General features: G+C 38.3%; 1 protein-coding gene across 1 annotated transcript in view; it reads right to left on the bottom strand.

Annotated features, from left to right (window-relative positions):
• The window catches only part of TMEM117 (transmembrane protein 117), a 396,452-nt gene that overhangs the window by 369,650 nt on the left and 11,765 nt on the right, over positions 1–15,037 (bottom strand). The window lies entirely within an intron of this gene.

Here is a 15,037-nt window from a genome sequence, read left to right as displayed (position 1 = left end):
ATATAATATATATGTATATATTATATATGAATATATATGAATATATATGAATATATAATATATATGTATATATTATATATGAATATATATGAATATATATGAATATATAATATATATGTATATATTATATATGAATATATATGAATATATATGAATATATAATATATATGTATATATTATATATGAATATATATGAATATATAATATATATGTATATATTTTATATATGAATATATATGAATATGTAATATATACGTATATCTTATATATATGAATATATAATACATGTTCATGTTATATTGTACATTAAAGAAACATAACATGTATATAATACATAAATACTCTCTCTTTTCTGACAATACTACCAAAGAAGTAAAAGCAGGAATCTTTTATTCTCAGGTTACTCCCCAGCAAGATTGTGACTGAGCAATTTGGGGTATGATTTTTCTTGAAAAAAAGAGGCAAATGATTTTTAAAAGGAAACAGAGACCTTTCCCCAGTATAAGCAAAGGGAAAATATTAAGATGTCATCTCAGAAACTTGTCAAACATATTTAGGGAAGCAGATAAAGTAATTATGATAACACAAAAATGAAGTCCTAATAAGTTCACTTTCAATTTAGAAAGACTATCACTGACCTTCCTGGATGCCTCAATTTATAGAAACATGATCAAAAGAGGTAATGTTTAAAACATGGGCCACAAGGTACTACATGAGAAATTTGGACAACAAAATACACATATAGGGTCTAAGCAAAAATAAAAGCATCTTAAAGTAACTAACTACAAGACTACTGGATTAAACTATAACTTGATCCAAGGGATTTTTTAACGTGTTTAATAAGAAGGGAAATGACTAGAAAACAAGAGGGTGGGTTCTTGGTTGGACACCTCCCTTTTGTGCGGAAGGAGACATTAGAACCTGATGTGACTGAACATTTCCCTGGGAGTGAGAATGAGGTTCACACTCACCCTGGACTCCTCCGATAACCTGACTTCCACTATCATATTCCTAAAGGAAACCATGTAGGCTGGCCCAAACATCCAGTTTTCCTGACATCTGCTGTCTTGTCCTAAAATAATAAATTCACCTTCCTATTTATAGATGAAAAGAATATTTTATTTACATATACAATAAAAAAGTGACTATTTCTTGAAAAGGTAAGGTCTCTGCTAGAACCCATTTTTCTCTTCATTTAGATTTCATTTTATAAGGCAATATTTTGCTTCATTACAAACATTTATGTCTTTGGGGCGCCTGGGTGGCTCAGTCGGTTAAGCGTCTGACTTTGGCTTAGGTCATGATCTCGCGGTCCGTCAGTTCGAGCCCTGCATCGGGCTCTGTGCTGACAGCTCAGAGCCTGGAGCCTGCTTCGGATTCTGTGTCTCCCTCTCTCTCTCTCTCTCTGCCCCTCCCCTGCTCATGCTCTGTCTCTCTCTCTCTCTGTCAAAAATAAATAAACATTAAGGAAAAAAATTTAAAAAACAAACATTTATGTCTTTTTTTCATAATATTAAAGAATTCTGGACTCAGAAGAGACATTAGAAGCCGTCAGGTTTAACCAGTCACCCAAAGCAGAAGTCTTTCCCATATTCTCCCCTAACAAGGGTTTTTTCCAGTAGCTGCTTTAACACTTCTACTGGCAGGGAAGGGACTCACTGCAATACCGACAGAACAGTTACTTTAATTTCAGATGGCTTCAATAGTTAAAAAGCTCTTGCTTATATTAAGCCCAAACTGATTCTCTATAACCGTGATCCATTCATCTTTCCGCTTTTCTGTCCTCTGGCACTACACAGATTAAGGCTACTCCCAATTGTACATGACAGCTCCTCAAGTATTTGAAGATAGTGGTAACATTCCCCAGGCGAAAACCCAGATTTAACAGTTCCTCCAATAAAAGAGTCAGAAAACCCTTTATTAGCGTGGTCTGGCCTCCACACGCAAACAGACGGCCGATGAACCTTTCGGCATATGGACTGGGACATGACTGAAATGTACTAGACCTGGTCTGATGTTACAGAGTAGTACTGTTCATTGCCTCATTTTGGAAAACAATGCCTCCTATAATGGCATAAGCTCTTTTAACGCTCATGACACACGAGTGATTCCCACTTGAGCCTCCAGTCAGCTAAAACTGTAAGAGGCGTACTAAACAAACTTCTAGTAAGAATACAACCTGAATTTTTCTGGTAAAATCCAAGTGCAAGGTTTAGAGTTGTCTCTAACTTTACTTTTGTTATTTTCGATCCATCACTAAGTGTATGGACCTGCTTCTTAATGCCGATTCCTTTAGCTAATTTCCTCAGTTTCTTTACCATCACTCAAATTACTGATGGGCTCATAGGCCAGGGGCTGACCCAGAGCCCAGTACCACACCATTAGAGACTGCTGAGGGTCATCTGGCTATTGTTCTTTTTAACATGTGCTTCTTCATGTTATGCTAAAACCATAAAACTTTCTGCTTTTCTTCAGTATAAAATAATGAATCATTTTCCCAAAGGCACTGGGTTTCTAGCGAAAGTCACCCGTATTTAATGGAGAATGCAACATACCCTGAGAGTCTGCTAACATTTGGTGTATAAAGGTTGATTAAAAAAAAAAAAAAAGAGGGGCACCTGGGTGGCTCAGTTGGTTGAGCATGTGACTCTCAATTTCAGCTCATATCCTGATCCTCATCCCAGGGTTGTGGGATCACACCCCACGTCAGGTTCCACACTGAGCATGAGATTCTCTCTCTCTCTCCTCTCTCTCTCTCTCTCTCTCCTCTGCTTATGCTCTCTCTCTCTCTCTGTCTAAAATAAAATAAAATGAGTTAAAAAAATAAAACTTAAATTTAAAAAAAGAATGCACTTTTTATACACTATATTACTTAATCACCAAGCTAGTTCCATAAAATAGGTATTATCATTTTTACTTTATACCTAGAAAAACTCAGTGTGGCTAAAAGTGCAGGTTCTCTTTAGTCAGAAAGCCTGCATCTAAATTCTGACCGTGCCTAATCTATCAGCTACTGGACCATCGGCAAACTACTTAACCACTGTCAGCGGTCTCTCCTCCTAAGATTTTTATGAGAAATAAATAAAATGACATACATAAATCATGTAATACAGTACTAGGCAAATAGGAAGATCTTGATAAATATTATCTATAATTCTTATAGCCTAAGACAAGAGAGTTAGAAAAGTGGCAGAGACAGGACCTGAAGCAGAGTTGCCTGACCCCAAAACAACCACAAATATATATAGTCAAGGACATATAGAACTAATTTCATTTTTCCCCTAGCAAATACAATTTGTCTTCCTGGCCATATTCTCTGATACAGTAAAAAATAAAGATACAATTTTGAGACTACTAAAAGGAACAATGCAACCTTGGACATAGCACAGTTAGAGATTTTATAGTGACAACTTAAAGACAAAAACCAGGCTAAGAACTAGGTCACAGGAAAGATGAGTTACAAGGCAGACAAGTGGCAGCTCAAGGCAGGGCTTTTGTGAGGTGGCAACAAATTCATTTGCTGTCTAGTATTTGAGGGCAAATGCTGAATGGCATTTTGGTTTTGATGAGTTGTATGCATAGTCCTGGTTCTCTTCTTTTTTAAGTTTATTTATTTATTTTGATAGAGAGAGCATGCATGAGCAGGAGAGTGGCAGAGAGAGAGGGAGAGAGACAAAGAAGCCCAAGCAGGCTCCATGCTATCAGCACAGAGCCCAATACAGGACTCAGACTTACAAACCATGAGATCATGACCTGAGCCAAAGTCAAAAGTTAGATGTTTAACCAACTGAGCCACCCAGGCGTCCCTGTCCTGGTTCTTAATACATCCTTCACCTTCCTGAGCTTTGGACTGCCACCTAAATTTTCATAAATAAAACTAAACCTCAAAAAGCTATTCGTTAACATAACATAGTATTAACAGACATGTCGATATTCTTAAGGATACAAATCTCAAAAGAAGATATACAAGTTGTCAACAAATATATGAAAAAATGCTCAATATCACTTATCATCAGAGGAATGTAATTCAAAACCACAATGAGATATCATTCCACACCTGTTAGAATAGTTGTCACCAAAAACACAAGTACTGGCAAGGACGTGGAGAAAAGGGAACCCTTGTACACTATTAGTGAGAATGTAAATTGGTACAGCCATCATGGAAAACAGTATGGCGGCCCCTCAAAAGATTAAAAATAGAACTACCACATGATCCAGTAATCCTGTATCTAGGTATATACCCAAAGAGGAGGAAATCATTGTCTCAAAGAGATACCTGTATGTTCATGTTCACCGTAGCATTATTCACGGTAGCCAAGATAAATGGAAACAAACTAAGCGTCTATCGAAGGATGAATGGATAAAAAAAATACGATGTGTGTGTATGTACATAACAGAATATTATTTGGCCTTTAAAAAGAAGAAAATCTTGTCATATGTATTAATTTTGAGGATGTAATGCTAAGAGAAATAAGCCAGGCACAGTAAGACAAATACTGCATGATCTTACTTACATGTGGAATCTAAACAGTTGAACTACTAGAAGCAGAGTAGAACAGTGGTTGTCAGAGGTTGGAGGAAGAAGTGGTGAGATGTCTATCAAAGAGTATAAAGTTTTAGGTATGCAAGAGGAATACGGTCCAGACATCTAAACTACATCAATGTGATTACAGTTAACCACAAGAAGTACTGTATACTTGAAATGGGTTAAAAGAGTAGATCTTAAATGTTCTCACTGCACACACATATACACACATGGGCAAAAAAGGTAACTATGTGAGATAATAGATATGTTAATTAGCTTGATTATGATAACCATCTCACAATGTTTATATGTATCAATTCCTCACACTGTAAACCTAATTATATATACAATTTTTGTCAATTATAACTCAATAAAGCTGGGACAAGGATATAAAGACAGAAGATGTAATTGTCTACTTTATGGTATTTAGTACAAAAGAAATCTATTTCCACGTTGGAGCAAAGCTGAGGAGGTTATATTAAACACATAATAACTGGAATAAAAGACAACAAAAATGTACATCTACAACAAGGCAATTGGGGCACCTGGGTGGCTCAGTCAGTTAAGCGGCTGACTTCGGCTCAGGTCATATCTCGCATCGCAGTCTGTGAGTTCGAGTCCCGCGTCAGGCTCTATGCTGACAGCTCGGAGCCTGGAGCCTGTTTCCGATTCTGTGTCTCCTTCTCTGTGACCCTCCCCCATTCATTCTCTGTCTCTCTCTGTCTCAAAAATAAATAAACATTAAAAAAATTTTGTAAAAAAACAAGGTAAGGTAATATAAAAGGATAGATTATCAATTTTGCTTATCTATATAAAGACCACAAGAAATAAGAATGGAAATTCTATTCTTCCAAGAGAACAAGAAAGAAGCACTCTTCCACTATCAGATATCAGCCCAGCCAAGTCTGCAACTGGCATCTTCAGATGGTAGATATTTAGGTATTGATGTGACATAAAAATACCTCAATGTTGTAAAAAGAGCATGCATCCATCATTTAACTCGGAGTAACAACTTCCGGTTGTAAAGTAGCTTTATATTTTCATCCTACCTGTAAACACCCTGTCATGGAGAAAGGCTGACAAAATATGATGAGTGAGCTGAAAAGTTCTGAAAGGCTGACTGGAGCTAAAGAACAAATAAATAAAACATCAGTAGTAAAACAGTAGCCCTGTGGATACATCACTCCTAGAAAAAGTACTCGAAATACATATCTAATGTGTGGTGTCAGTAGTGTTACTTTTAGTTGGGTAATATATTGAAGTATTTGTAAGATTTTCCTATATGTGGTAGTCATGCATTCTCTGGAAGCAACTTAGACAATTAAGAATTATGTTAACACTTTCAGGTCACTGGAGTATCATTTAAAATGTCACTTTTAGGGTGTCTGGGGGACTCAGTCAGTTAAGCGTCCAACTTCAGCTCAGGTCATGATCTTACTGGTCATGAGTCTGAGCCCGCATCGGGCTCTGTGCTCACAGCTCAGAGCCTTGAGCCTGCTCTGGGTTCTGTGTCTCCCTCTCTCTGTGTCCATCCCCTGCTCACACTCTGCCGCTCTGTCAAAAATAAATAAATATTAAGAAAAAAAATTTTTTTAATGTCACTTTTATATGTTGCTAATTAATGCATCTTTTGAAAGGAAAACTCAGTAAGTCCCCTCAATCAACAAATATTTACTGAGTACTTAATATGTGCCAGGTGGGCACTGCACTAGGTACAGTTAATACCGCAGCAAAGGACGGAGACACAAGCCCTGCCTGCATTGGACAGAACAGGCTAGATAATGCTGTGATAATAAACCACCAAAAATCTCTGTGCCTCTACACAACACACGTTTGTTTCTCACTCATGCTACCTGTGCCATGCATGGGCCTCGGCTCACTCAGGGACCTGGGCTGACACAGGCTCATCACCTGGTAGCTGAACCATCTGGATCACGTGGTCTTAGAGGCCACGTTAGAAGAACAAAGCATGAAGAACCATGCATCAGGGAAAGGGCCTGGGCCAATGATGGCATACATCACTTCTGGTTACAATCACATGCTCTAACTATAAGAGGGCTCAGAGATACAGAAATAAAATCTCTGTATTTGAGAAGAAGAGGAGAATCAAAATATTGTCAAGCATTGGTAGGTAACACTGCCCTCAAAACACAATTTGATAGGAAATATACATGGGTAAAAAGGCAATTAAAACACAGTGTGGTGAATGTTATGATGTGGATGATGCATGATATTATGAGAACATATAGAAGGAACACTTTTCCTGACCTTTAAGTAGACCATCTAAGGGGACACCTGAATAAATATGAGCTAGCCAGAGAATAAGCAATGGGAAAGGGGGTGGTGGGTAGAGGGACTTATTTGAAGACCCAGGGGTGAGAAAGTGCAAATTTTATTCATAGAAATAAAAGAAGTTCACTTTGGATGAACTTAGTGTTTTGGCAAAAGGAACAAAAGGGCAGAATAAAGAGGTGAGCTGGGGCCACATTATTTAGAGCCTTATAAACTTGGACTTTATTATGAAGACAATGGAAATCCACTGCAGAGTTGTAAGCAGGAATATCCAGGTTTTAGAGGAATCACCGCAGTATGGAAAATGAATGAGAAGGGGGTAGCCACTGCAGAAATCCAAGGAAGAAACTAGGAGAGTACCAGTAAGGATAGGTCTACGTAGATGGATTTGAGAAACACTTAACAGGTAGAATCAAAGAGTCTCTGTGATTTACCGCACGTCTGAGATAAGGGACCACAAGAAAGAATGAACAATATCTAAGTGTTTGGCCTTAGCAACTGGTTAGCTAACGAGCCATTCATTGGTAGGGAACAGAGGAAGCCAGCAGGGGTGGGGTCTGGGGTGTGAAATGAGTTCAACTTTGGATTTATTTAGCTTGAATATTGTTGATATACTCAAATAGATATTAGTATGACATGAAACTCATAACTAAAATTAGGGATAAATATAAATATTTTAGAATCACACATATAAAAATAGTCAATCAAGCCAAAAGGGTCGATCTCATTCAAGGAGCCTGAATAGAATAAGAAAATCAGACTACAACCCTGAGTGATGGGAGCCTAAAGAACACTGTAAGAGCAGTACCATGAGAGGAGAGAATAAAGAAAGGAGGGAAAGGTATGGCATCAGAAACCAAGAAGGTTTCAAGATGGCAGGAAAGGTGGTAAGTGCCAAGTGCTAGAGCTCCCTCCCCCTCTCTGGTAGAGCAAAATAAAGACTGAGAGATATCCATTGGTTGGTTTGACTAGGAGATCACAGGTGACCAAGTAGATTTGGGACCTGCACAGGATGATGTCAAGACTCGTGGCAAAGAGCAAGACGGAGATAGGTGCTAAAGCCTCTTAGTGAGTGAAAGGAATAATCACCAAGTTACTAGAAGACAGAATGGAACAAGTACAAGGTGAATGCCGGAAGCCTCCAAGGACTTTATACGAGGGTGGGGGGGGGTGTGATTTTAAATTAATTTTTGAAGACATAATAATAAATCTGCACTGCACATTAACAAACATCTATCACAAAGAATATTTTGCTTCTATCCTCTTTTGAAACATTAAAGGGAATTTTTTTTGCTTCATCCTACAAAGTAAAAGGATATTCCTATGGCTCTGTTGTGCTTTCTTTGATTAGAGATGTTGTGACATTACTAGCTGAAAGGATTTTTATCTATCTTTTTATATTTCCGCTTGCAATATAACTCTTACTTCCTAAAGTAAAATTCAAACTCATTTCCTACTAAAAGGATATACTCATAAATCAGTGTGTCACACATGGCTCATGAGGAAGTGTTAAGTGATTTTAGTAAGAATTATTTGCACATGTGCAGGCTGCAGTAAAAACTGCCAAGTCTGGAAATAGTTTTAAATACAGGTACTTTCTCATGCCTAACTAAAAGAGCATGACACCATTATTCCTAAATTGAAGTGGTATATGGCACCTATAATCTGATGACTCTAAGAATCTGTACTGTGCTAAAGAAAGAAACTGAAAAATCCTGTAGCGTTTTAGCTACCCCTATAGTCAGAATAGTATGGGAAGTTGCCTGAACATTCCTTCAGCAGGTTTTTCAAGCCAAATATGTTATCTTTTCTGTAGCAAATACTAAAATTAGGCTTGAGGAAAAAGATCATAGAATTCTATACCTAGAAAAGAATTTAAGAAGTTACCTGCCAACTATGCTTTCCTTGGTCACAAAGTGGAACTTTAAACCATTCTTAAAAGACAACCCACCATCTGCAGAAGAAATTTGACTAACACCTCTCTGATGTGGTATCAGCTTGCTGTTGTTGAAATATGGAAGACATTCTCCTTGGAAGCTAGTTAAGTTTTACCTGGGTGCCATACCTACAATTAGATTAGTCATTAAGACTAGAAATAAAGACCATATTGACAGACTTGGAAGGAAACAGCTCATTAAAAATTATTATTGGGCCGCTTGGGTAGCTCAGTAGGTTAAGTGACCGACTTTGGCTCAGGTCAGGATCTCATAGTTCATGAGTTTGAACCCTGCATCAGATTCTGCACTGACAGTGCAGGGCCCACTTTGGATCTTCTGTCCTCTTCTCTCTCTGCCACTTCCTCTGTCTCTCTCTCTCTCTCTCTCTCTCTCTCAAATAAATAAAACATTAAAAAAATCTTCTTTGTTGGGCACCTGTGGGGCTCAGCTCAGGTCATGATCTCACCGTTCGTGGGATAGAGCTCTGTGTCAAGCTCTCCACTGACAGCACAGAGCCTACTTGGGATTCTCTCTCTCTCTTTCTCTCTCTCTCTCTCTCTCTCTCTCTCCACCCCTCCCCTTCTTTCTCTCTCTCACTCCAAATAAATAAATAAATAAACAAACAAACATTTAAAATTCACTGTTATATTTACTGTAAGGATTTGTTAGGAATGTTCTTGAGGATGTCATTCTCTACATTTTAGAGGGTTCTCTTTATGAAAACTCACAGGAAAATTTTCCTTTTGGTTTTCCTAAGAAAGACCTGTAGTGCTTCTCCCAAATATACACTGTATGATGCAATGCATGGTCTTTAAGCCTGAGACTGGGTTCTCTGTTGATTACTTGCTAATATTTTATGGGACAGCTTTAACGTTTCCCCACCATCAACATGGAGGACGATATCCAGAAAAGCATGGAGCAGAAAATAAAATTAGTGCAGAGACTGAAGAAGAGTATAGGAAAAACTACACAGCATACAAAGGGAATTTGTTTTGTGGCAATTCGAGATGTGTGTGTGTGTGTGTGTGTGTGTGTGTGTGTGTCTGCTGTGTGTCTGTGTCTATGTATTTTTTTTTCTTTCTGAACATTTTAATCACACAGAACCCATTATTTAAGTACAGTATATTAACTATTCACTGCTGAAGAATAAATTATCCCAAAATGTAGTGGTTTGTAACAGTAAGCATTTATTATCTCACTATTTCTGTGGGTCAGGAATCTGAGCACAGTTGAACAGCATCCTCTGGCTCAGAGGCCAGGTCACAGGCTACAATTTCCACACCAGCAGAGGCAACAGTCTTCTCAAGGCTTGATTTGGGGAGGCCTGGCTTACAAACACACTCACATGACTGCTGGTGGGTCTTAGGTCCTTGAGGGATGTTTGGAAACAGCTCCTTGCCACACAGGCCTCCCATAAGACTACAGAAATTGCGTGTGGTAATTTTGCTCCAGAGTAAGGGTTCCAAGAGAGAGACAGACAGACAGACATAGGCAGAGATGGAGACAGACAGAAAAAAAGGCAAACAAGATAGAAGTCTAATCTTAGAAATAATACCCCATCATCTTACTATATTTTATTCATTAAAAGCTAGCCACTTGGTTCAACCTACACTCACCCTACACTGGTTTGAATATCAGAAGCAGGGAACATCAGGACCACCTCAAAGGCTGCCCACTGCATACAGTTACTGTCATTTTCTCCTATGACAGGGGTCCCCCTTTACTCCAATCAGGATCTGAGTTGAAAAAAAAATGGAGCTTGATAGGTTTGCCTTAAGCAAAATGGAACGTATTTAAATTTTCTTAAGCAATAGTCATGGGAGCAGAAAATGGAATTCACTTGGTCAGTCAGTCCTTAACCTTGACCACACTTTGGTCAATAATAAGGCCTTTCCTGAGGTTTTACTATGAACATGGATTTGTAAAACTTTCTAGGAACTCATTCTTACTATATTCTAACCTGATACAAGTTATTCATGGACAAGAGGCCATGAGATCCTTTATCTTGAAACAATCTCATGGTCCCTATTAGAAACTGAACTTGGCTACAAAGTAATTACAACTGTCCAGGAATATTCAGTGTGCATCAAGGCCAAGTCTTCTTTCTAGAACATCCCCAGATGATCCTTTTTCTATCCAGGTCTCTCTTTAGTCTCTCCTACTGATTTTAGGTAGGGCAACCATATGTGCCAGAGTGCCCCGACACCACAGTTTAAGTAATGCTTTGTAGTTTTCTTCCTTATTTTACTCTGGCTACAGGGAATGGGATAAAGGGATCACCTTGTATCCTCTTCTTTTGCTAGTGGGAAGGGTTCAGAGAAAGAAAAGGCAGAAGTGAAACAGGAAATGCTCATTGCTAACTCCTCCCAATCTCTCTGTTCTCCAAGCAGTGGTGCACAGTCGACATATATTTAATAAAAGGAGAAAAGGCTGAGACTATTGAGCAGAATTTGAAAGATATATGTGGCACGGATAAAATACACCTAAGGACAACATTAAAAACAAAGTAAGCTAAATTCACAGGAAAAATATGGGCAAGGCTGTTTTGACTCCCTCTTAACCCTTCTGGGCAAATGAGAACTTCCTGGCTAGCTGTAAGAGCAGGCAGAGCAATCCACAAAGCAGATGGCTCCAATCCAAGCCAATTATACAGGTCACAATTTCCCAGTCCAGTGCTTTTCCTGGGCTACAATGGAAGAGATAACGTAGATATGCAACCATGTGATTTACTATCTACTCTGCCTTCAACCAAAGTCGGGAAGAAACATTGCTATGAGCAGTGCTATGCCCAGAAGCTTTCAGGCTCAGGTTCAATTTAATTATTTTTTTTTCTTTTTTAATTCAAATTCTTCCCCTCTCATGACCTCATCTTTTGCCTTTAGCAAACTCCTCCTTAACTTTCCCAAAAGGAGGAATTGACTTGAACAAATATTTCTGTACCTCCAATTATTTCTTCACTCACACTATAATATTGCTAGCATGGAAAGGGGGCCCTGTTGCCAGGGCAACCAGGAGGAGTGCATAAGTTCAGCCTCAGTTGGATTCTCTATTCTAATTGATCAAATTCCAGCTGTGTTCTTGACTTATCTCAATTTTGTAGACATAAGAAGGCAAAACATCTCATAATTTCTCTGACAAATTATATATTTACCCGTATCTTCATAAGGTCCCACTGACCAGTGTCTTTTCTCCTAAATCCACTAACTCAACTCATTTATTTCTAATAATCATAGATGACATTGAAAGTGTTCAGAACAGACATGACATGAGAAACACCCAACACAATGAATATATTCACCAAATCAAAATGTATACTAGAGGTACACAAGAACTGAACCAGAGCATGTTAACTATCAATCGATCAATAATACCTTGAAACCATTCCTTCCTGCTATCAAATAGATTTCTCTGATCAATTACTGTGCTTTTAATTACCTGATTGGCCATATGATATTAACACTGCATACAACTAGATTAGATTCTGCATTCACATCAATCAGATTTTGATGTGAAATTCATTCATTCCTTTTCTGTCACATCATAGTTACAATGATTTTGTAAAAATCATTATATATATATATATCCCCTTTATAGGAAGAAAGACACTGTTTGTTAGAAAGTGCAGAAGGAGGCTGGGAATTGCAATCATACCATGTACCTGGAATAATGCTACTGACTACCATATGCGGCCACTCTTACCTCAACTAGGAAGCGATTATGTGCTTCCTGATATCCTAATTCTTCCTGGATACAGTTTCCAGTCTCCTTGTGCTTGGTTGGGGCCAAGTAATTAGTGCTAATCAAAGTTGTGTGTCAACTAGTCTTTAACAAAGCAGTAAGGAGTATCCAATGGAAAAAAGACAGTCTCTTCAACAAGCAGTGTTGGGAAAATTGGACGGTGACATGCAGAATGAAACTAGACCACTTTCTTACACCATACACAAAAATAAATTCAAAATAGATGAAAGACCTAAATGTGAGACAGGAAACCATCAAAATCCTAGAGGAGAACACAGGCAGCAACCTCTGTGACCTTGGCCAGAACAACTTCTTACTAGATATGTCACTGAAGGCAAGGGAAACAAAAGCAAACATGAACTATTGGGACCTCATCAAAATCAAAAGCTTCCACACAGTGAAGGAAACAATCAACAAAACTAAAAGGCAGCCTGTGGAATGGGAGAAGGTAATTGTAAATCACATATCTGATAAAGCGTTAGTATCCAAAATCTGTAAAGAACTTAACAAACTCAACACCCAAAAAACAACAGCCCAGGTAAGAAATGGGCAGAAGACATGAATAGATACTTTTCCAAAGACAACATCCAGATGGCTAACAGACACATAAAAAGATACTCAACATCACTCATCATCAGGGAAATATAAATCAAAGCCACATTCGGATACCACCTTACACCTGTCAGAATGCCTAAAATTAACAATACAAGAAACAATAGGTGTTGGAGAGAATGCAGAGAAAGGGGAACCCTCTTGCACTGTTGATAGGAATGCAAATTGGTGCAGCCACTCTGGAGAATAGTAAAGAGGTTCCTCAAAAGAATGGAAAATAGAATTACCCTATGATCCAGCAACTGCCTTATTAGGTATTTACCCAAAGGATACAAACACAGATTTGAAGGGGTACATGCACCCTTAAATTTATAGCAGCATTATCAACAATAGCCAAACTATGGAGAGAGCCCAAATGTCCATCAACTAATGAATGAATAAAGAAGATGTGGGGTATATATATATATATATATATATATGATGGAATATTAATCAGCTATCAAAAAGAATGCAATCTTGCCATTTGCAATGACATGGATGGAGCTAGAATGTATTATTATGCTATGTGAAATAAATCAATCAAAGAAAGACAAATACCATATGATTTCACTCATATGTGGAATTTAAGAAATAAAACAGATGAACATATGGGAAGCAGGGGGAGGGGAAGGGGAAGAGGAGAGAGGAAAACAGACTCCAAGAGACTCTCAGTGATACAGAACAAACAGAGTTGAAGGAGGGAGGTGGGTGGGAGATGGACCAAATTGGTGATGGGTATCAAGGAGGGCATTTGTTGTGATGAGCATTGGGTGTTGTATGTAAGTGATAAATCACTAAATTTTACTCCTGAAACCAATATTGCACTGTATGTTAACTAAAATTTAAATTAAAAAAAATTTTTGGGGTGCCTGGGGGGCTCAGTTGGTTGAGCGTCTGACTTTGGCTCAGGTCATGATCTCATAGCTCATGAGTTCGAGCCCCATGTCAGGCTTTGTGCTGACAGCTCGGAGCCGGGAGCCTGCTTTGGATTCTGTGTCTCCCTCTCTCTCTGCCCCTAACCCACTCACAGTCTGTCTCTGTCTCTCTCAAAAATAAATAGACATTAAAAAAATTTTTTTAATTTTTTAATTTAAAAAAAAAGAAAGATGTTTTTTACACAGTTTAAAAAAAAAAAAAGTTGTGAGAAGTTACATTCCATCAGAATGTTGAATTACTTCCCTGAGACTCCAGGAGCACCTCTCAACATTACAATGTAGTTACTATTTCAACCACGGTCCCAGAGGGAGGATGATGAAGCAGAGTCCTCCAACCGACTCACAATGAAATGTAGTGTGAGTAAAAAACAAATTTCGTTGTCTTAAGCCATTGAAATTTTGGATTTGTTTGTTACTGACACAGACTCTAACCTATCCTGACTGGTAGAATCTTAGTTTTAGGATCTTATCACTGGAGCCTCCTGTTCAGTGTTCTAATTCTGAGATACCAACTTCAGTGGCTTTTAACATGGAGCCCATAAACTCCATCACATTGTACGCAAAATTTAGGAGGCTGGGGAAGAAGATCCACGGTGTTCATTAAATTCTCCAAAACTCCTGACTTTAGCTCTGCCTTGTTGCTGATTCTTAAGTAATCTATGAGTTTAGTCTCTAACCATGATAGGTAACCTCTGGTTGCCAACCTTGGCTTGGATCTCCTTGCCCTAGACTCCTACCTTGTCTTTGTAACCCATCATCATTCATTGTCTGGCTATGACAAAAATGTGCCTGTGACCTGCCTCCAGAGCTGAACGAGCTCTGGATACTTGTTTGATCTCAAGGAGATCAGTCTTTAAACTGTAACTGGTAATCAGTGCCCAAAGTAGGTACTTGAAAAATGTTCTTTTAATCAATGAGGCTGATCTCAAACAGATCAACAGTGTCTGATACCTTGCTCCTACGAAAGATAAGGAAAAATGGCTATTGTGAATTTTAATTAAAAACCCTCCCAAAGCCTG

The sequence above is a fragment of the Panthera uncia genome, chromosome B4, assembly GCF_023721935.1.
Source record: "Panthera uncia isolate 11264 chromosome B4, Puncia_PCG_1.0, whole genome shotgun sequence".
Lineage (NCBI taxonomy): Eukaryota > Metazoa > Chordata > Mammalia > Carnivora > Felidae > Panthera > Panthera uncia.
The sequence above is the reverse complement of the archived record's forward strand: the minus strand, read 5'-3'. Positions and strand labels throughout refer to the sequence as shown.